Here is a 24,204-nt window from a genome sequence, read left to right as displayed (position 1 = left end):
TCCTTTAGGTACTAACTCTCCAAGTGTCTGCGATTCTAAATAAGTTAAGTGCTATTTCAAATGATTCTTTAAACACCCATTGTAGATAACTACAAGAAATTCTCAGGCCTGAAAAAAATGTTCATTGGTCACCAAAAAGTGACTCACTTCAAACTGAGAGACTATTTCTGCTCTTCTGCTAATAACAGAATTTTGTCATCCTCCACAAACACTTACTGAACATTTACTGCACACAGAACACTCATCCTAGAGAAGAGAGAAGCAGTTGTCTACAATAAAAACACTCCAAATTTCCCTTCCAGGTCACACTGCAGAAAGGAGATAGAATGCATTAATTTTCTCATCTACCCTGCCCACGATAGCCTGTGCTTAATATAATTTACAGAAAACTAGAAAGCTAGAGTCTCTACAGACTTCTGAGATCATCTGGCCTATTGATTTCTTTGTGTGCTGAAGCTTTGGAGAATCTGATGTAATAACCTATGGACCATTCTCTCCAGAAAAATGCATATGCACACCACATACTGGACTCAATTCCTAGCATTTTACAGGCAGCCCCTGAAGCCAACCTCAGCTAAGACACCAGGCTAACAATTCCTAATCTACTCCCATGGCTTCATCTTTTACGTGGAGACCCCAGGTTTCAAACAGAGGATGTGACTTGGCCACAGTCACATAGCAGAGGCCACGAATGGAGTAAATGGAATAAAAACTGAAAATGATGTAATCACCCCTCAAAACTCTTAAATCATCCTTTTCACAGAAGTCAGGCTTATCATGTTGCTGGAAAAGGTGAAAAGGTGAAATGTTTTTAGAGGAATACACCTTTCTTTTATCTTAGGGTTCTAGCTGAGCTTTTCACTAGAAAATAGATAGGTTTTCTTTATCTTGCCCTCAGGCCAGGCCCACCTATGGTTCAAGGTTGCCTTTTCTGTGTTGGTCTCAACCAATCAATAAAGCCTGCATAACCCGAGCACATTCATAAAGGGGGGCAAGTGTGAGAGTTTGAATCAGAAACCAGTTTTAAGGAAACTAACATGAGTTCTAAAGAACTCTAAGTTCATCACATAATGGATGTTTAAGAAATTTTCTGCATCAGAGGCTGCTCCTTTATTTAGGAAGTGGTAGTCTACTAAAGTGTTAGCAAGTAGAAGTTCTACAGACTTGCTTTCATGATGAGATGAAACTAATTTCCAGCCACTACATTAGTTTGTTCATTTGCAAAGGGCTTGTTCTTTCAAGAACTAAAACATTCATCATGGGATGTTGCATTTACTCTTAGCCTAGCAAATCCACGTAATATATTTTGAACTCAATCCAACAAATATTCTCCTATGAGGCAATGTGACAGGATGAAAATGTGCATGGGTTTTGAAATCAATAAAATCCAAATTCAAATACTGGATCTTCTATATCTGGACAGGTAATATTGGTTTAACAGTTAAAATAATAATTATTTATCAAATGTCTACAAAGGATAAACTTCATCCTAGACCCTACTCCAAAATCTGAATTCATAACATCTAAATGAATGAGGACTTAGTTCATTCTTAAAATGATTCAAATATTTGTGTTAGTTTATTTTGACATATTAAAACTAAAACCACTAAAAATTTAAAGGTTACTGTTTAAATGACTATCTTGCCTGAAATACCACTGTTGGGTTTTTTGACCAAAGGGAAATCTATAGTAGCACTGATGGGTTTTAAATCATTAGATAACGTCCGTGTTTTAAAATAACAGAACAATAAAACAGAAAGAGAATCGTTTCTTGACATGGGACTTCACGACTAAAATCTTAAATATTATGGTTCAGTATTCATGTGTTTCCACACTACCTACCAAGTTCTCAGACTGTACCTACTTAATCCTTTTCAAATTACTATCACTACCTTTTTCACGGAAAATTTCTTACAAATTCCTTTGAGAAGCCAAAAATTCACAATGGAAATTTCTTCCCGAGTCCTTTTATAGATAAACCTATTCAACAGGCAAATCTAAATAATTTTTAGCAGTTCTAAATGTAGAGAATTCATGACTTCTTACTGTAATTGCAAAGGAACATACAAAGCAATTACTTAGTCACTTATAAAACCCACGTTCAACTTTCGAAATAATGACTACCCTGATAGGAGAGACAAGACTTTTACAATTAAATACTAAAGTCTAGCCATTTGAGATAAGCACAGCAGGTTATATAATTGTCCCCTGCACTCACGATACCCTGTTCCCCTCTTGGATGCATATCATTTTTCAGTAATAATAGAACATGTAACCAAAAAAAGTTACTGTGCTGTAGGAAATCATTCTAACCACGTTACACTTCTGGCAAAGAGGAAAACCTCATTATTTTGGATTTCACTAGTTTCATAAGAGGAAAAAGTGCCCATTAATAGTGTAAATAAAATTCCCTTGAGAATATATTAGATTCTTAAGAAAACAAAATAGTGAGCAACCTCATTTACATATAAATACTTGGAGTGTTCATTGAAAAGCATGCTAGAATGGGATTCTCAAACTCTGATAGGATCTCTTTCAGTGCCCTCTGACGAGCACGCTCTCAAGAGCAGTGGAAGTACAGCAGACACGTGACACTTTTTCCTAGAAAGATGGGTAGCTCTTGTGCACACGCCTGCTGGGAGCCACCTAGCACAGTCACTACTCATCCAGGGACTACATTTCCTAGGTCCCTTACACTCAGGCAGAAGAACCATGTAACTAGTTCTTACCACTGGAATATGAAGAGAAAATGTGGACTCCTTTCAGGGCTATGGGGATTAAGGAGTGTTCCTACTTCATGCTCTCTTCCCCTTCCACCAGCTAGATGCAATCATCATAAGCCTTAAAGATGGGATTATGGGTTGAACTGTCTCCTCCCCCCAGAAATTCACATGTTGAAATCCTAACCCCCAGCCTCTCAGAAAATGACCTTATTTAGAAATAGTATAATTACAGATGTGATTAGTTAAGATGAGGTCACACTGAAAGAGGGTGGGCCTGAACCCAGTATGACTGGTGTCCTTATAAAAAGGGGAAATTTGGACACAGACAGGAATAGAGGGAAGATGCTGTGAAGAGTCACAGGGAGAAGATGGCCATTGACAAGCCAAGAAGAGAGCCCTGGCACAGATCCCGCCCTCACAGCCTCAGAAGACACCAACACTGCTGACACTTTGATCTTGGATATCTAGCCTCCAGAACTGCGAGACACCTTTCTGTTATATAAGGCATCCAGGTTGCGGCACTTTGTTACAGCGGCCTAGAAACCTAAGACAGACGGTAAGGCCAGAATACGGCAGGAGGCTGAGTGCAGGATTCCTGAATAACTGCTTAATAAAAGCACTTCACCTATCAGAAATACTTACACTGGATCAAAATTTAGCAAGAAAGGAAACTTCCGTTGTGTCAAACCACTGAATATTGAGGGCTTATTTGTTATGAACAGCTAAATGACATAATATAAGATTTAATGAAGTAATTTAACTGGCAAGTAATTTTTAAAGTTCTTTTACATTAAAAAAAAAAAACCCACAGGCACATCACAGAGAACAATGTAACATCCATGTAAATTTTTAGGACAAAAAGGAACTTCAAAGAAAATCTGAATTTACAGGAAGATATTCGGGGGTAATTCCCCCAAATCCTCCCCAGGGTACAAATGTACTCTCCTCTGCCAGTAGAAGAACAATTTCCTCAAGAAATTTTAAATAAGCCACAATGTAAATGTTGCTATACATAGTTTAAATTATGCTATAATTCACTTAAAACAATTATTTTGCAAATTCAGACGAGCATTTCTCCCAAGTGGCCCAAGTGTGTAAAATTTTACTTGGGTACTAAAGACAAGAATATCGCAAAATGAGGTCTCAGTTCTTTCCAAAGTTCTCAATTCATATTATATTTAATTAATCTGAAGAGATGTCACCATGTAAAACCTTCTGCCCTCAAATATAGACCCCAAAAATGTACTTCCTTTGTGGTAGGATAACTAACATGGAATCAATACACCATTTTTTGTTTACTTTTTTTCCTTGCATGATGAAATAGTAAAAGGACAGATATCTGTGTTAAGACACAGAGTTGTAATTCAAAATACCTCAAATGCTGAGCTGGCATCTGGGTTCTCCGGTTTATAGAAAAGCTAGGATGGTTCAGCCTGAGCTCAGAGCTCAATTTAGATCATAGCCTCTGGATTCCAGACAGATGTGTGAGATGCAGCCGCAGGTCTCCAGGTCCTGCCTGATCCGAGATGGAGACCAGAGACCACTTGCCACAACGATTCCAAATGCAGAAAGTGCTCGAGGGAGAGAGAATCCTCAAAGGTGTTTGGAAGATCTGGCCACAGGCAGCCTGCTTCGAACTGCCAGGTGCACCATCATTTCCTCAGCGGGCAGGTGCTGGGGAGGCTAAGGGTAAGGTGGCCAGAGGATGACATTGAATAAAGAGTCCCCTGGTCAGCTCTGTCACGGTCAGAAAACATCCCTCACCAATGACTCCTTTCCTGAGGCGGTCATTGTTCAGATTAAACTATGGGAATCTGGCAATAAAATGAAAAATCTTAGAGAGCACACGCTTCCTGCTGAGATTCGTGCTCAACTTTGCTTTGTTTCAAAGAGAAAAACTGGGATAGTGGAAGAGAGAAAGTGTTTTTAATTTTATTTTAAAAATTGTATTGAAGTATAGTTCATTTACAATGTTGTATTAGTTTCAAGTGTACAGCAAAGTGATTCAGTTACACACACACACACACACACACACACATATATATACATATATATGTTCCTTTTCCAGATTCTTTTCCATTATAGGTTATTACAAGATATTAAGTATACTTCCCTGTGCTACACACCAGGTCCTTGCTGTTTACCTATTTTATATATGGTAGTGTGTATTCGTTAATCCCAAACTCCTAACCGATAAGAGGGAAATTTTTTCAATGCCTTTTTTTTCTTGGTGAGAAGAAATCATAGCCTCGGTCACTCTCATATAGGCTACATACTGAAATCTAAAAGAAGAGGGGAAAAAATAGTAGCAAAAAATCTCCCCTGACCAATTTTATCTCCATTAGAATTCATCTTGCTCCTTCCTTAGTCTTCCTTGGATATAATCTATCCAGAACGTTGGTGATGTTGCAGCGATGGATTTTATGTGCAAGAAAAAACCCTTCCCCCGTTGCTTTTCCACACCTTCCCCCTCCGAGGTCTCTCTCTCCTTCTTGTCTCTTTGCTGTGAATGTCAGGGCTGTCAGTGTCACAGCCTGACATGATTAGTGTTCCTGACACTACACCAAGAAGCAGAATGAGAGCGAGAAGAGTAGGCTAGGGGGCGCAGCCATTTAAAGAAGTCAAAGGGAAAAAAAAAGCCCAACCGCCTTCCTCTGAGGTTCCTTGATTACAGGGCAGCTATAAATCACCTCGGATTTTTCTCATTTATCCAATTAGTCTGTTGTCCTGCTCCTGGGCAGATCCCGAAGGTGTGGATCTATTCTGTGAGATCAAAGTCAGTGGCTCTAATAACAGATAAGACAGAATTCGTGATTCAGCAGATTCCAAGGCTGTGAAGGGTAACCATCGGTGCACTTTGGGAAGATAGCACCAGTCCATTTCGAGTATCGATTCGCTGCACTTTGTCACTCTAATGATGTTATCTCATTAAAAGAGATAAATGCCCCACTGTTCTTCCAATAGCATCTGCTTCTTACTCTTCTCTCTTCTTCAGCAACATGGCTCTCAGCAGCAGCACATTAAAATCAAATTGAAATCCAATGCAAGGCTTGGCGACAGAGCTGCTTACGGAGGCTTCTTTTTTATTGCCTTTTCCTACTCTCGACCCCCTAGCTGCTCCCCCCTCCCCCTACCAGTCACCCACAGAAATAAGCAATACAAAGAGAAACAGATGTAGAAAGTAATCATGACAGGAAGCATTTATTGAGTGCCTATTCCGTGGAGCCTTCACCCTGCCAACATTTCACATCTCCTACCTTGACCTTGTAAGGTAAGCAGAACAACCCCCAGTTTGCAAATGAAGAAGTGGAGTTTGATATTAAGGTACCTGCCCAAGATTACACAGGTAGGGAGAGGCTGGACCACACGTGAACAAGGGGCCATCCAATGCAAGTCCTCTTTTTCTAATCCTCATTTTCATTCATGCAACAAATAAGTAAATATGATTGTAACTTAATTAGAATAGGTGAAAAAAATGTAAGAGAAGGTAGCAATTACTCTTCAGCCTGCTAGCCTCAGGAACACAATGCCATAGGCAGTGCAACGGTTTTGTTTCAACAGATTTCTTATTAAATAAAAAAAGGTTGCAATTTTCCATAATGAATGTTTTATACATTATTCCTTTGTGTATCAGGCCTCTGAAGTACACATTATTAAAGTCTATTAAAGTCTGTATTTAGCAGCATTACTAATGTGCCTTTGGGGACATTACTACAATGAAACAGCATCAGTCTTTCACAAAATTTCAATTGTTTAATATTCTTCTTCGGATCTTCAATACACGTGTCTATTTTTAGCTATAATCAGACCTCCTGCAAAATGCCGTAATCCCAGCCTAGAGCTGTCACAACAAATTGTTTATGGGTTGGATTTAAGAAATAACAAGAGATGCAGATATTGCTAATTTCAGCCATCGTTTTAATTGTTGTTTTTTTTCCCCGATAACTTGTTGTAGTTTTCCTACTGTTCTAATTAACAGGAGCTCCTTGATCACTATGACGCTTTACCTCTGTGGCTAGAGCTGGCTACCTTAATGGATTGCTCATATTTATATCTAATTGAGACTAGCCTCTCAAGATAATGTCCCTTTCTTAAAGTCTGAGGGTGGTAAAACGTTACGGAATTATTCCATAAAAAAAAAAGAAAACCAAATAAACCAGAAGAACATATAAACTGTGACTGATCAAATCTCAGTGTTTTCATTTAAACCTAAACACTGTCATTTATGAGAGACGAGAAATACATGTCTTCTGAGCATTTACTGAGGGATTTCTGCAAATTACGTAGTTTTACATACTCTAAATAGGCATCTCTCCTCTAGTACGTTTATTAATTTTATTGAACAGTAGGAGGTTTTTAAAACATAAAGCCAAGGATGTACATATATTCAAAAGCACAACATTCTCTGCAAACATCTTACAGAAAACAATAATGCTGGGCTTAGTTTTACAGAGATAAAAGATAACAAGAAGCAGGAAAAAATGCCAGCAAACAGCTCCATGTTATAAGGCCTCAATATCACAAAAAGAGAGGGAAAAAAGGCAATTCAAAGCATTAGGTACTCAAATTAATAAGCTGGGACTGATAGCCATCTCTCTATTATGAATTTCCCCTCATACACAGCAACTGCACCAGTGGAGGTGATATGTTCACAAAACCAGGCAAATTGAGTGGACTGTTAATATTCTAAAGATGGACAAGCCACAGATTAACTGAGCAACTAGTCATGTTTCCAATCACCGATTAACTCAATAGGATGTAACTTAATTGTCTCCATGAAGACTGACTAATTGAGAGGAGAGGGGCACAGCTGAGGACTTAAGAAGGCTGTCAGCGCATTCCGCTGCCTGATGCACAAGGCCAGGATCCACTGGCCTCTTTGTTACAAGGGGACCCAGCCACTACCAGCATCAAAGAAAGAGGTCACCGCCCACATCATGTGTCCAAAGGACCTGTCTAATGATGCTGCGGGCTGGCGTGGGCTCAGTTCAACATGGTGCTGCAGAACAAGACCGTGCCAGTTCAGTCAGCATTTAATTACAGCTCAACATGAAGGCTGGTAGGGCAGTTTGTCAGTTAAAAATTTAAAAAAATTAAAAAAGCAAAACTTGTTTTAATCAAGAAAATCCTAGGCACGCCTCTTTAAACCCTCAAGAAATAAGGATGACCAAGATTCCCACACTGACGATCACAATGTGTGTGAAGTGCCACTAAAAACAACCAAGTGGGACCGAGCATCCTCTTTCTTCCACATGAAAACTGTTTTACGGTCAGTAGCTGCGGCCATATTTCAAAGAGCTTATCATGATTCACAGCTCGGCCTCTCAGACTTGAAATTAGATTACAGTCATGTCGAACATATTCCTTCTCCTGCCCTGGGCCATGATGGTCTTAAACCAAAAGTCCAGCCTTTCTGTTCAGAAGCCTTAATTTCCCCCCCCCCCCCACCTGTTTGGATTCTCCTTCATCTTTTCCGACATGATGCGGAGCTGGTAAGTGAGGCTATGGAGTCCTGCCCCTCACGTCAAGGCACTGCCATGCCCATGTGAATCCTGCAGTGGGGCCCCCGGTCTCCTAGCTCCCCAGAATCATTCCTCTAAAGCCAAATTCTCTGTACAGAAGGGTTCAGATTCTCAACTTACACCCCAGGCCGTGAAGATGCCTTCTCAGAGAGGCAGGCACTGACCGCTGCCCCACTGTGTGCTATTCTGCGATGCAGAGCTAAGTCCCACGCTCGAGGACCCACTGAAATGCATTCCTGGTAAAGCAGAAGGAATGAAACAGAAGCACTGATGTCGCTCCTGCAGTAGAAACTACTGTATAAAGGACGAATTCTATGTTAATTCAGGAAGCAATTCTCAAATAGCAGGTATGTTTTTTACATACATTTACACACACAGGTTCTATACATGCACACGTTTCAAAGACAAATGAGCAGAAACATACTCAGTTAATTCTTTTAAGTTTGTCTTCTCCCTATTTCATGCCAAACTGACCATCCTCTAGGTTACGATTATCTTAATCTTGCCCTCCCTTACCTCTTAGAAGGGAACTGCATTCCCGTTTTTATCCTAAAAATTCACGGACTTGCCCAGTGAGATGCACAAGGACTGGAGGTCTAATTTTCTCATTTCCATACACCCCACATTCAGCAGAATTTGACTTACATGTAACCCAGGTGCTACACCAGCCTTGTGCCAACCATGTTTCATTTAGCCACACAAATTCTATAAAAATAAAGTTTTAAAAATAAGGAATAAGGGTAATATTTCCTTAATGATGTGGGAGGTGAGAACAGATGTGCTACAATGTCCAGGGCACTCCTTCTCAGGACCCAGGGCCCAGCTGCTTTGACTGCTGAACACAGGACACAGGCACAGTCTAGACTCCTATCTGAGGATATGCTTAAAAATTACTGCAGACCCTAAAGAGCTTTTGTTCACGTCAGTTATTTCTATTGATGTTTCACCGTATTAAAAATTAAAGCTGAGACATTTTTGGAACATGAAGACACAACCACACATTACAACAGCCGTCAGAGGGATGACATCATAGCATGACGTCATAGCATGTAGCCTCCTAAACTGTATTGTATACTTGAGAGAGAGTGGAAAGGACAAAAAAAGTCTCAGTATTATTATGAAAATAGTTTTGATCTTGCAGGTGGCCCATGAACGGACCCCCCCAGGGGTCCCCAAACCACAGTTTGAAAACCACTGGTCTAAACTTGGGCACATCAGCAACATCTTGAATAAGAGGATGTAATGAGTAAGAGGATGTAACAGCCATTTAAAAAAATTTGAGCCATTGAATTAAAGGGCAGTGTCTTTTTCTAGAGCATTTCTCTACTTACTACTGCTTCCAAAACATCAGTACATTAAAATGCTCTTTCCTGGCAATATGTCAAAGAGAATGACTCCCAAATTCAAATCTGTTTGACCAATGGCTCTGTCTCTTTTTTATCGACTCACTAAATATCTCCACCCAGTTGTACCTCAAATGCGAAACAGCTAAAATAGTATTTATTTTAAAATGCTTGCTTTTTTCTGACTGTCAGTCATATACACAAACACTTACTATAAGAAAGTTGAAAATACACAGAAAAATTTGTTAAAAACAGATATTTATTTTCTACAGTTATGGATGCTGGAAGTCCCTGATCAAGGTCCAGTAGGGTTGGTTCCTGGTGACAGCTCTCTTCCTGGTCACCTTCTCACTCTGTCCTCATCCGGCCTTTCCTCAGTGTGTTCTCCAGATGGGTGGGGGAATGGAGAGAGCTCTCAGGTGTCTCTTCTCACAGAAAAATATTTTCTTAAATAAGAAACATGAATACCATGTACCTGTCCTCTGAGAAAACCACTGCCAGAATTCTGGGCAATATCTCACAGTCTTTTTTATCATGTATATTTTAAAAATACAGTGACGTTCATATCTTAAAGATAATTTCACGTCTTATTTCAAAATACTATTTTTAGTATGAAAGAATGCATATTGCTAAAGAAAATTTAGAACATACAAGCAAAAAGAAGATAATGCTCTTAATACTTTGATGTGTACCTGCAATCTTTTTCCTGTGGGTAGCCATGTATCTTTTTTAAAAAACAAAATAATGATCAAACTGTACATATTATTATGTAACTTGCCTTCTTCACAATTTACTGAGAACACCTTTCTATATTACTCCATCCCTCCCTGTCATTTTTATTATATGGATGTACCATGGTTATTATTTTTTAAAAATTACTATTATAACAATATGTGATGAATATCAGCTACATTTTTATACACATCTATGATAATTCTTACTGAGTTCTAGAAATAGGAGTTTCTGAGTCGATAGGTGTGTGTATATTTGAGGCTTTGATACACATTAGGTCCCTTTGAGAAACGTGTTCTTTCATTAACCGTCAATGAGAGAGCCCGCCAGTCCTATTCGTACCTTTGATGAGTAACTTTTATGAACCTTCATCAATTGTAGAAAATGCCATCTCATCATTTTAATTTGTCTTTCTTTGATAACTGTTGAGATTGGATATTTTCTTATATGTTATTTGCTGATCATATTTCTTCCTTTATTGGTTTTATCTTTCTGTTCTTTGCTCATTTTTATTAGAGGAATCACTCTTATCTTACTAATTTTCAAGAATTTTACATACATCAGCTAAGTTAACTCTCTGTCATATATGTTATAAATATTGCCTGGCTAGTCTCTTGTCTTTCAGGATAGTTCAGAATGTCTTCTGATGGAAAGAAATCTTTAGGTTTTAAACAAATACATTTTCTTCCTTTATCACTTCTGCCCCTAGAAATTAATAAGGCTCTCCTTATTCCGAGATCATTTAAGTTTTATCTGTATTTTCTTCCCTGTCACTGGTTTTCGAAGGGTGTGGTATTTCTCCGAAGTCTGCCGGGAGGGGAACTTGGCCATTTGCCTTCAGAAAAAAAAATGGGGAGACTCGTTAAATATAGATTGGTCATTGGGTGAAACCACCCAGAGTGTCCTAGAAAGGGGAAGAGAGAGATCTTACATGTTTACTATCTACCAAATCCTATCCTGTGTCCAGTAACTCTGTTAACTTGCTCTTCAAATAGAAAACGTTTCAAATGGAGAAAGTTTTAACATTAGGTGTATGTTTAAATATTAAACTCTGGCATGAGACGACTCCTCGTCTTGGCCAGAACAGAAGCTTTGGACGGCAAAGACCTTTGTTTTGTTCACCGGTGAACTGCAAGCATGGTGCATGGTACGCAGTGGGTACATGACAAATGTGTTGAAGGACCTAGTGTTGAGTTATGTGTCTGCTTGGTGTTAGGTGGGAGAACCAACGGTGGTGAGTTCTGGACTTCCCTGCTTCATATTAAAGAGCTGCAAAGGAAGAAAACCTCTAAATGAAGGCAGAAACTAAATTTCAGTGTTACTCTTCTGTCGACTGTAGAGATTTTGATCTGAGTGTAAAGGTAAAACTGCCTCAAACCTGGCACATTAAGATATGGTGTTGAAGACTGGAAAACATTCAGCGAAAAAATTCTGTCGGGCATATAGTAAGCAAAACGGCGGCATCCACCCACCGAGAGAGATAAAAGACACTACCCTCCTTCATTTGCTGCTATGGCGCTTGTCCAAAGCAGTAACAATCAGATTTGGCTTTATTTGAACATGACAAGGAAGAAACAGTTCTCAAGAAGATTCACTTTCACTGTGGGGGCAGGCTGGAGAGCGTTCTGTGCAATAACGGAAAAATCAATTATTTTTCAATCAGATGGAGTGTTCTCACAAATTCAAGGCAGAGAACAGCATGCGATGTGCCTTCATGAGAACGATGGCCATGAGGGAAAGAGTTTAGGATTGTAATTCCAAGGTTGCTTTCAAGAGCAGAATGTTGTTCCTGTAAGTGTGCTTTTGTGTGTATAGTGGCATGTACTGAACGTACGCCATTCTGCCCAATTTGCCTCCCCCAAATCCCATCCTGTTTAACTTGCCTCCCATTTGGCTATGATTTTCTAAGTAACACACTAAAACCCTCTCTTTACAGCATGTTAACATATAGATAACACATATACATACGAAACACTAATCCTTCTCATTAACAAAATTTATAACATATCATATATAATAAATATTTGTACCTATTAACAAGAGAATAACCAAGAAAGTAGAAAGGGTAAAGAATTTGGACAAAATTCAAAGTTAAATTCTAATTTTAAAGTTTTTGATCAATATTAAAGATTGGAAAATCAGCTCTTGGAAAAAGATCCAAGGAGGGTGTGAAAGTTGGAAAGATGGTCTTCAAGTCTGCATAGGGCCGGGCAGAAACAGCACCCTGGGGAAATCTGTGCACCCACAATTTCTTTAACGTGTAAGGCTAGAGCATAAAGCCCAGAATGTACAACCACTAAAGTCTGTTTACAATATTTAAAAGGTGAATAGACGTGAGGGTGTCCACTCTGTATAAACCTACAGGTTGGGTGTCAACGCTCCAGAAAGGGCCCCAGGTTCACGATGAACATTGTGCTCAGACAGGCAGCGTGCTGGCTGTCTGAGGGCTGGAGCTGCTCCCCTTCCTGGTGTGTTCCCAGATGCGGGCACAGACTGAAGGTCCAGAATGTGAGGAATGAAGGCTCTACCTGGCTGCCAGCAGTTCACTGACAGGTTATCCCATTAAAATAGTTAGACAAACTGCCAATTCCTGGTGCCCTGTGGCCATTCCCGTGTTTTCTAGAGGGTATCGTCTCCCACTGACCCAAAAGAGAGCTGTCAATGCCTAACTGTGGTCAGAATTGCCCTGGTGCATCAGAGGAACAACACTGGACCCCAGGATGCTCCAGCCCCCTCCCCATCTGGACACCTCCCTGGTTAAAGTGTCCCATAACTAGGTGGAGTTTGGGAAGGAAAGAGCGTGATTACCGTGTATGTCCAAGGAAGTGGAAAGTGTACAATTCAAATGTCTCCAGCTTTCTGGGAACACTTCTACTTAGAAAATCAATCACACCCACAAAAATATTTCCAACGTTCTGACTTACATATCCTAAATTGATGAGATGACTATCTAGTTTTATTTGTGCTGAGATCTGTTTCCTCCCCAGAGGGTGACCTATTTTTTTTTTTTTTTGTCTTATGCCAAGAAAACCATAAGAAAAATGCTGACCTATGAAGGTTACACATCATGCTTAATCACCACTTTAAATTAAAATAACATAAAATAGAGCACTCACTGGGTCACTCGGGCAGAACATAACCTCCCAAGCAACAGACACACCTCCTGAGACACACTTGAAATTTCTAAGGAGTCTGGTTCCCAGCTGTGTGTCAAGAGCCAAACCATGACATCAGGTCTTGCGTTGCCCCGGAGAAACTTAGGGCAGGGCTGAAACAGCATACTGAGCCTGCCAATCTGAGATTTCCCAAGAGCTGTCTTAGCTTTTCACTACACCAAACTGTCAGTGATAGAAGCCAAGATTTGCAGTAACTGCCGTGATAGATCTCCTCTCCTCCTTGCCCTCCAATTATGACTTTGGGGAACAATACCTGCCCAACTAGGATTCCAAAAGCTCACTCCTCAGAGACTGTTGGAGGGCATTATGCTAAGTGAAATAAGTCAGACAAAGACAAATACTGTATGATTTCACTTACATGTGGAATCTAAAAAATACAACTAATAAATATAACAAAAAAAGAAGCAGACTCACAAATATAGAGAACAAACTAGTAGTTACCAGTGGGGAGAAGGAAGGGGGAGGGGGAGGGGAGTAAGAGGTACAAACTGTTAGGTATAAAATAAGCTACAAGGATATATTGTACAAGATGGGGAATACAGCCAATATTTTATAATAACTATAAATGGAGTATAAGCTTTAAAAGTTGTGAATTACTATATCGTACACCTGTAACTTATATAATATTGTCTAGCAACTATACTTCAATAAAAATATAGATAGATAGATAGATTTTTAAAAGAGGGTAAGTATTGAAGCCAGAGGGGGGAAAAGGTCAGCAAAGTTTTCCTCTTCTTTGGCTTGTCTCAGCCAAATGAAAATCTCTCAAAAAACAATTGCTTACTTTTTTCTGGTTTCTTCTGATGGGGTAAAGCAGCCGTGCCCGTGAGAAGGCCAAACAAAGGGCCATGAGAAACATTACCCCCGGAAAGGGGATGTTAGTAAGACAGTCTCAACAAGTTACATGGGCTTTCTAAAGCCTAGGAACTCCATAATCCGTTTTTAAGACCAAATCATCTAAAAGCGCTGTCCAACTCCATCACAACCTGCGGTTACCTCTTCCTGCAGTCTCTGGAAATGTCTCTCCCCTGTTTTAAATCCTTCAGTGGCTCTCAGAATGCAACCCTTCCCTCCTTCTCTGGGCTCACATCTGGCACCTTCTCCCAGTGCAGGTGTTCTCAACCAGGGCATTTTCGTCCCCTCAAGGGACACTGGCCAATGTGTGGGGACATTTTTGGTTGTCACAACTGAGGTTGGGGGAGAGGGATGCTACTAAACACTTCCAGTACAGAAGACAGCCTCTCACTACAAAGGATCACTTGGTCCAAACGTCAATAGTGTCAAGATTGAGAAATCCTGCTCCAGGACTTCTCTACACACGTCAGACTTTCTCATATGCTTTTGTGCCTCTACATAGGTTGTTTCCTTTACCTGGAATGCCCTGCCCTACTTCTGTGTCCAAGAAATGATCATGTATGGTACAGAATCCAACTCAAGATGTCACCTCCTCTACACTCTCCTATCCAGATCCCCCAAAGCTGGGTGTCCCTCTGTGCTTCCACAGCTTCTGGTACATGCCTCACGCTAGCCACAGTGCCCCCAAATCGTCTGTCACCTGCTGAAGGTAAGACCTAAGCCCCATTCATCGTTCATCCCCAGAGTGCCCATCTGGTAATCAACTGCTGCATGCTGAATCAATCAGGGAATAAAGTGGAAATGTTGCAGATGCACCCAGGACTCTCTGGCAACAATGCCTAAGGGACAAGAGTGTCCCCAACACCAAAAAGAACAACAGCAAACATTGATCAAATGCTTATAATGTAGACATGGACTATATTAAACACTGGTGCACACATTAATTCACTTCATCCTTATAACAACCCTGTGAGGTGGGTACCATTATCATCAACATTTTACAGATGGGGAAACTGAGGCACAGAACACTTAAGCCACTTTCCCAAGGTCCTCAAAGCTAGTATCTGTAAGAGCTGATATTTAAACCCAGGTAGTTTGGCTCCAGAGCCTCAATCTTCCAATATTCATGCCAGGGCAATTACACTAACAACCAATATTTCAGCTGCTCAGAGGCCTCTGATAAACACAGCTGACACCTTTGGAAGACTACACCACCACCAGTCCCTGTGACCCTGCCTGTCAACACTGCTTGCCAACCTCTGGAATGCTTCTGGCAGGACATGCAACCTCCTCACGCCACAGAAAGTTATCCCATACCCAGGGTAATAAATCATGGTACCATAAAGACACAAAGGATGAGCCTCCAAAGTACCTCTTACCTTGTTCATGCTGTAGGGACTGCAGCAAGGGATCAGACATGTCACAATGCAAGGCAGCTCTTAAAGATTCACCTTGGTCCCGTAGACCTCACTTCCTGAAGCAGACAGCTGCACTGCAAAGACAAAGAGGATATCCATCAGCCGGCGTTCAGGAAGGCCCAGAGCAGTCCCATGTCCAGTGGAACGTTCTGCCACGATAGCAAGGCTCCATGGCTGTGTTATTCAATATGGCAGCCACTAGCCACATGTGGCTACTGAGCGCTTGCAATGTGGCTAGAGCAACTGAGGGCTGAATTTTAAATTTTATGTAATTTTAATTAAAGTTCAATGTAAATAGCCACGTGTAACGGTTAGTGGCTACTGTACTGGACAGTGCAGGTCTAGAAGAGTCCAATCAAGAGTCTTGAGGCCACAGACGCTGGGCACGCCAGTGTCCGAGGAAAAGCTGGATATTATATGCTCAGAGTGACTGCAGATACACAGGGACAAGAACACTCATTCATTCGATAACTATTTTTTGAGTACTTACTAGGTGCTGAGTACTGAGGATATAGTGACCAGTAAGCCAGAGAGGTCAGTTATGTAAGGGTTGCTAGTGCAGGCTTTGGCCTCCTTAGGAAGGGAAAGGATCTAGCATGTGAGTAGCATGTATGCCAAACCTAAATGCCTTCCGTGCTGCCCACAGGAATAAAGGAACAGACCAGCTGGGACTTCCCTGGTGGTCCAATGGTTAGGTCTCCATGCTTCCACTGCAGGGGGCACGGGTTCGATCCCTGGTCAGGGACCTAAGACCTTGCATGCCTCATGGCATGGCCAAAAAAAAAAGGAACAGACCAGCATTTGCTAGAGCCTGATTGTACCACTGTCAGGGCTTAATAGCTAGAAGCTTTCACAGAGCTTTTTGGGAGGAAGTGTACCATAAAAGAATTCAGGAGTTCTGTACTGTGGGCCTAATGAAGCAGATGACCCAACGTCTCCTCAATAAGGAAAGGACCCTTAAGGAAATAAGGGTCCACATTTTTATCCACACTATTGGTTCTTTAGGTAGGTTTTTTGATTCATTTGAATTACATTTTAGAATTGAACAGTCACTGTTCACTTCCAGGATTCCTAATTTGTCAGATATTACGAAAAAATACAGAAAGAAAATATCTTCAACCACATAATTGGATTTGTAGCCTTTTCCTTTGAAAGATGTTTCTGGGTGGATTTGAGAGGAGAACAAAACATGTAAGGTGCCTTATAATCACCTTATTTCTGTATTATTTTTTTCAGGTTGCATCTAGGAGGGATTTATATATCTGAACCTTTCCATAAAGACTGGAATTTGAGGTTTAAGCGGAACCGCAGTGCTTTAAAAAAATATATTATTTTTAACTATATTAACAATCTAGAAAATGTTCAATAGAAAAAGGAAGAAGTACTCAGAATCCCACTAGCCTACCATCACCTCTGGCTCTTAGCAGCCAGCCTTGGTCTGTCGGAGAACAAGACGCATGTCTGCTAACTGAGTCGAGGGCACAGAAGTCCAAGGCTGTATTCTCCATATTAACAACTTGCACCATTAAGAAAGTGATTTTGCAATATACATTTTCGAAAGATAAACTCCTACTTCGCACACATTACTATTCTTTGAATACAGTATTATTATAAATCAGAAGATAGGGAGAGGAAACGGAAGATCACTCCCTGGCTATTTGAGACACAGAGATTCCAAAGAAAATACCACATTCAGTCATAGCAATGACATATTTTAACAATGATGTACCACATGGAGAGACCCTGGAATTCTGACTCTAGCCTAAACTACATCCAAACCCCCTCATCTGTACATGAGGCCTGAGTAATCACTGTTTCAAAGCCAAGAAAATCCAACATCTAATTCTAACCAACCTTAAAGCGACTGAAAGAAACTTCTCCATGTAACTTTTACCTTCGAATTTCCAGAAACAGATGCTAGTGAATTTCTGGGTTTTAAAGTAGAATTCTATACATGTTAATTCCTTTTTTTGACATATGTATTTGATCTGTTTAAAAACTACAGCCCAACACTTAACTGGGAAGTTTGTCCAAAAGCCTGGCAGAGATGCCTGATGTCACAATTCCATTCAAATGGACACAGTGGTATCAACACAGGAAAGGTGGGCACAAGGAAATAATAACAAACAGACAAGGATTCTTGAACATAATTTCCCCAAGGGAATCCCACCCAGCTCCAATCATTCCACCATCCCCACTCCCTCAGAACTTGCTTATATATAGTTTGCACTCAACTAATTTTGGATCCTCTCATGTTCCCCACCCTCACCAAGTGTTCCTGTCTCATTTTCATGTATGTTGGTTCTATAACAAAGTCAGAATAAAAACTCTTCAAAGGAAATATTAGTCACCTAGAAAGTTCTTAATAAATATTATGAATAGATTTTTTTTCTTTGCTCTCACTCATAAAGCCTAGGATGATGTCATGACTCTTAATGCAGGACCTTAAAAACAATGTTGATAATTGTTGCAAATTGACTTCAGGGTTTTTCTTAAAAGAGGAAAATCTTTTCATGTCCAGGATCATAAATCTTAAAAAAAAAAACTGAATACTTTACAGCTATGCAGCGCACGAAACTGTACAATGCACTTCTATATTAATACTCTTATTTAGTACTGAGATCAATCTGAGTGGTAGTTTTCCTAATTAGGACACCAGATGCAGAGAGGAAAAAGAATTCTTCTTAGTCATGCTATAGTAGGCAGTAGACCCTGGGCTGGAAGTGACTTCCCTTAAAGATACTACAGAATTAAAATATGTTCAAAGACCACCAATAAAAAACCTCCCCCAGGGCTTCCCTGGTGGCACAGTGGTTGAGAATCCGCCTGCCGATGCAGGGGACGCGGGTTCGTGCCCCAGTCCGGGAAGATCCCACATGCCGCGGAGCGGCTGGGCCCGTGAGCCATGGCCGCTGAGCCTGCGCGGCCGGAGCCTGTGCTCCGCAACGGGAGAGGCCACAACAGTGAGAGGCCCGCGTACCGCAAAAAAAAACCCTCCCCCAATAAAACACACATACACACACTCAAAGACCACCATTAACACAAAACACCTCAGCAAATGGACGACAGAATTAGAAATTGGGTCAGTTTGCTTCTGGACAGCAACAGAGAAGACCGGCCTTATTCCATGAAGTTCTTTTGATCTCCTTTGAAACACAGAGAACCTCGTTGTTTTATAGCCAATTCAGCTTATGAAAAAGCTTAGAAAAATCCACAGCTTAAACAATGAGGCTGCCTCTTAAGTATAAAGCCTTGGAGGAAAAGATACCAGAGTTACCATGGTGGAATCAAGGGAGTTTTCTTCTTTATTCTATTTTTCGGTGTTTTTTCTTTTCTTTTTTTTTCTTTTTTTTGCGGTACGCGGGCCTCTCCCTGCTGCGGCCTCTCCGGTTGCGGAGCACAGGCTCCGGACGCGCAGGCTCAGCGGCCATGGCTCACGGGCCCAGCCGCTCCGCGGCATGTGGGATCTTCCCGGACCGGGGCACGAACCCGTGTCCCCTGCATCGGCAGGCGGACTCCCAACCACTGCGCCACCAGGGAAGCCCTCAGTGTTTTTTTTAACGGTTCATGAAGCTGGACTCTCCTGATGCTAGGCGAAAGGAAAGCACAGATGCCTTTCAAGGGTGGCTGGAGAAAGCCCATCCCAGAGACCAAGCGCGACTTCTTCCACTCAGTTGCTCCTAACAGGGTTGGTTCAATAAAGCCCAAGGTCAAGCTGAGGCGTCTAAAAGGTTAATGAAATGCAATTCGTCTTTCCAGGCGGGTAAAGAAGTGTGGGTAAGCAGGGAGGTGGTGACAGGGGACGTGTAAGAAGAAGAGAGCAAAGAGAGAATGAAAAGAAAAGGTGAAGGCTACAAAGAAAGGAGAAAAGCAAAGGGCAGGCGAACCAACAGAGCCCTGGAGACAGATTCAGCGATGTGGCCGAGTGCCCCTCGCCAGCTGGTCCTCACTGCGGAAGGGACCCAGAGACTCAGGCTTCTGATGACAATGCTGCAGCCTATGGCTTCTCTGGGATTATACACTCTCAGGGCCCGAGTGTCAGCAAGTGGGAGTTGGAGTAAAGTTAAGCCTGGGCCTACCTGTTTCACCACTATTTATTTACCACCAGTCTCCACTTACCACAGAGAAAAGCGTATGTCACCTGGATCACTGATAACGGAGTAGAGAGGTATATGGTGAGAACAGCATAAGCCAACTTTATTCTCTTCTCCTTACTCTAAAAAGAAGCTTAAACATGTCAAAGGGCTGTGTGTGTGTGTGTGTGTGTGTGTGTGTGTGTGTGTGTGTGTGTGTGTGTACTGCGCTATTTCTTGGCCCTTGAAAATACAACTAATACTTACTACCCATCAACGGAATATGATGAACTGGGCTTTTTTCCCCACTCCAACACCCGCACCCCCTACCAAGATGCTCATTCTAGAAGCCTTTTGTGATACAACTCAAAGCCGGGTAGCTCAGGCACTTCTATGGGAACACGTCAACAGGAACCAGCCGTTTATACCTCACAGTGTCCAAGTTCCTTCTGGCTTTTACATATAACACACCCTGAGGTCAGCCTGTGGAATGGCCTCCAGTCCCTTCCCTCCCACCACTGAATCCAGCATCCTAAACTTAGGGCTGCAGCATGAGGACCCAAGAGCTTGTGGGGAAGGAATAAGGGAATAAAAAGATGAACAGATTTTGGAAAGAAAGGGAGAGCAGGCAAGATGATAAGAGTCTAGAAGAAATTCTCAAAATCTAGGACTTAGGAGCTTGGGAAACCGCATGAACAGATGAGAGGAAGAGCCCTAATACCCTCCACCTCGGGGGAGTAAATTTCATGGGCTGCAGTAGTTCACATGTCTCTGAAGCCAAGTCCTGACCACCTTCAAGTGGAATCTCCTCGTGCAAAACTGGAAAATGTAAGACCATTTAATTACAGACAGTCCAATCCCTCCCTTCCACAATAAGGGGTGTGGTGCGGGGATTAAAGGATCCAAAGGTGAAGCAGCAAACAGACCCCTGTCCCCTACGCTGAATGCACAACACCTCCCAAGTGGCTGTCTCCTTCTGCTCTTCCTGAGTAAGAAGCAGAGGGACCAGAGCAATGCTCCCTGAGGAACTTCTTGAAGGTCCTTCTCCATCCTCAGGGTTCCAGCAGACACGTGGCTCTGGTTCTTCAGGACCTCTGTGCCCTTGTCACCCCCAGCTTTAGGCAGCAAACATGCCATACCATGGTTCTGCCCCAAGAGACAGGACAACGCTGGCCACCCTGCCTTCACGGCGTGTCACAGAAAACATATGACCCTAGCCAGAAGGGTGAGAGCATCTGGCCACCGAGCATCATCAGAAGTCTTCTTCCTGGCAATTTGAAAATTAATATTCTGAAATACTAACGAGCCTATGAGCTATATTTCAACAGGAAACTGTGATAAGGAAGAGGAAATGAAAGGATCACAAAGGAGAGAGACACTCCTGGTTAACACACAAAAATTGCCTTGAGAGCCAGACGGGGAGGAGCAGAGTGCTAGCAGTACAGTGCCAAGGGGTAGAGTGTCAGCTGCGTTCAGATGACCGCTTCTGGCATGTATGCTGGGGGTTCCCCGAACGTAGTCAAATCCTAAGTCAGGATATCTAAGTTTAGCGCTATCACGCTATGAAAGATCAATTTCAGTGATTTAGGAGTATCTTAATTAAAGGCACAGTACAGAAGAGCTCCCAAGAGGGGGCCTGGTTCAGCCTACTTCTCTTGCCTGGGTGGCTATTTAAACCAGAGGACACAAATTCAGATGCCTAAGGGGTCAAGAAAGTATGACATGAGGGAACAGGCCAGAGAAGACAATGTGGGGTAGGGGGACTGGAGAGTCTGCCACTCAGGTGTAGCTCCAAGAAGGTAAGAACAAGGTACGCGGCCCCAGAGCTGATATTCAAGAGAGACAAAAATATTGAGAGATTACGTAAAATCACATGCTTTTTCAGTGTTGGCAATTGAGGTTAATACTTTGGAAATCCCGTACGGGTTGGATTTGGTCGGTCAGGTTGTATCTGTTATTTGTACACCTTTCATGTCGGTCAGGGGATTCTTTGTCCCTTTAAATCTCCAGGGCTGGTGGCTCCCAGGCTGTCTCCTGACCCTCTAGGGTTGTACTGCTGTGGCTTCCCTGGAACCACACCAGTGTGAATGTCAACGCTGCCTCTTGGCACTAACCTTCTCCGAGTCTCTGTTCCTTCATCTGTAAAATCTGGGGAAATTCTTTATACCTCCTAAGATTATTTTGAGGATTAAATGAAAACATGAAGAAAGTACTGTATGCATGATGTTAAAAAAGATGAGGCTCTTCTCCTCTTCCTGTTTCCCATCACCATTCAGCACCACCTCATTCTGCTTGTAATTGTACGTAGGTGTTCGCCTCTCAATTACCCTACTGGATTATAAGTATTTCAAGGGAAGAGATTTTGTCTGTTTTATGCCCAAATAACCAGCACTTATCCCACTGCCTTACATGCAGTAGGCACTCAATATATGCAAAATTTAATTATAATGTTGTTATGGACTGAATATTTGTGTCCCCCCAAAATTCATATGTTGCCTAATTCCCAGTGCGATGATATTTAGAGGCAGGGCCTCTGGGAGGTAATTAGGTTTGGATGAGGTCACGAGGGTGGAGCCCCCATTATGGGATTAGTGCCATTATAAGAAGAGATGCCAGCGAGCTCACGTGTGTGCATGCATTCTCTCTCTCTCTCTCTCTTTCTCTCTCTCTCTCTCTCTCTCTCTTCCTCTCCTCGCCATGTGAGGATATATTAGGAAGTCAGCTGTCTGGAAGGGAGCCCTCACTAGGAACCAAATGGGCTGGCACCTTGATCTTGGACTTACCAGCCTCCAGAACTGTGAGAAATAAACTGCTGTTTAGCTTCCCAGTCTGTGGTATTCTGTTATAGCAGGCTAAATTGCTGGTGACAAACATTTAGGAAGATCTTCCTTAAATCGGGCACCAACTGAGCCTTTTCTTCTCATTTTATGTTCTTCCGATGCTTTAATGACAATATCTGTATCTACTCCTCACTTGGCCAGAATATTTTGAGACTAAATGAAAAAACAGGTTCAAATTAAGAATAAAATACTGAGGAGTTTTCTCTTAAGAAGTGTGGCATCACTTTTAGGTCAACAGGGTACTATTTGGGCACTCTTTGCATGCTTCAGAAGAAAAAAATCAAACGTAAGCAATTTCATCACCCTACTAATAAATGAAGAATCATGCCTTAATTTTAGCATCCTCAACTCACGTTTGCCAACAGTGCCGGCAGTGTACCTGGTGTCTGGCCACAGGTGGAGGCAAATCCCCAGTCCATTTGTCCACTTTGGATTGAGACGGCTGACTTGTATTCCTCTAGGACAAAGGTTTACTAACCATGACTGACTTACCCAGGTTTCTTTGATGTTATGCTGAAAGAATCCCAGAGACCTTCAAACAATCTCAGCTTCCTTCTCCCTTGGGGGGTTTGCTGAACAATTCAGGCAAACACATTTCCTGTGATTTGGTGAGAAGCTAAAATAACTCAACAGACAGCCTAGTCAGCGGGGGACTTCAGAATGACCCACTGAAAAGGAAGATGATGGAAATCACTATGAAGCTATCTCTTTCCAGAAGCTCAAGGGGACCAGCTGTCTCTCCAATAAAAGGTTTCTAATTAAGGAATTTAAATATTTTCAATAATACCTTGAGGATAGATAGGTCGTAGTGAGAGGCAATCGCCTTATTGGGAGCAGAGTGCTTACAGCGAAACTCATGTGTTTAGCAAGTCAGACTGGGTGTGATGCCTTGTTCCTCTGGGAAGAAACATTCATTGATTCTCAAGCTCAATTTGCCACGATGGGCCCCTGTCGAAAGCAATCTCAGGGATTCTCTGTTGACCTCTGCTTCCCTGAGGCTCACATTCTGTCCTTTCCAACACCAGCTTCTCCACAGTGTGGCTTGTTCTTTGTGAGGGCACCCTGTGTCCTAAAGTTTGCTTCTGCCAGGACCCTGGGGCTCTCAGTGCTCTCAAATGAGTTTAGCGTCAAAATAACTGAAGTTCCCACACCTTGCAGGTAGTGTAACTAGGGAGCCCACAGCCATTCAAACAACGGAACACCGGATGCCCATCTCCCCAGCCCTGTGCCCCAAACACTCACACTCAGAACCCCATAGGGACTCTGCAGGGAATTCATCTTGCTGCTGTGGGCCAACAGCTCCTGTGGGAGTATAAACACCACAGCCCCTAGAACCTATGGCCCAGTCTGTGGCATCAGCATCTTCTGGCACCTGGTATCTCCCTTTCCTGCCTTCGAGCTCACGATGCACTTATCATTTTCTATTTCATCCAACATACCTAAGGATTTTGGGGGTGGGTGGAGTGGGGCTGGGGGCTGGACGGAGGCCAGGCTGCACCAGCTCAGGATACTGTTCTGTCAC

At 42.1% G+C, this 24,204-nt stretch overlaps 1 protein-coding gene across 2 annotated transcripts in view; it reads right to left on the bottom strand.

The window, feature by feature from the left end:
- The window catches only part of BACH2 (BTB domain and CNC homolog 2), a 361,358-nt gene that overhangs the window by 261,219 nt on the left and 75,935 nt on the right, over positions 1-24,204 (bottom strand). The window contains exon 2 of one of the 2 annotated variants that reach the window (XM_082855908.1): positions 15,731-15,843. The gene's annotated coding sequence lies outside the window, so the exon portion shown is untranslated. The remainder of the gene's footprint in view (positions 1-15,730; positions 15,844-24,204) is intronic. The other variant, XM_082855909.1, reaches the window with a different exon arrangement.

Source organism: Leucopleurus acutus (genome assembly GCF_964270905.1).
Source record: "Leucopleurus acutus genome assembly, chromosome: 15".
NCBI lineage: Eukaryota > Metazoa > Chordata > Mammalia > Artiodactyla > Delphinidae > Leucopleurus > Leucopleurus acutus.
This window is presented reverse-complemented; position numbering and strand designations above follow the sequence as displayed.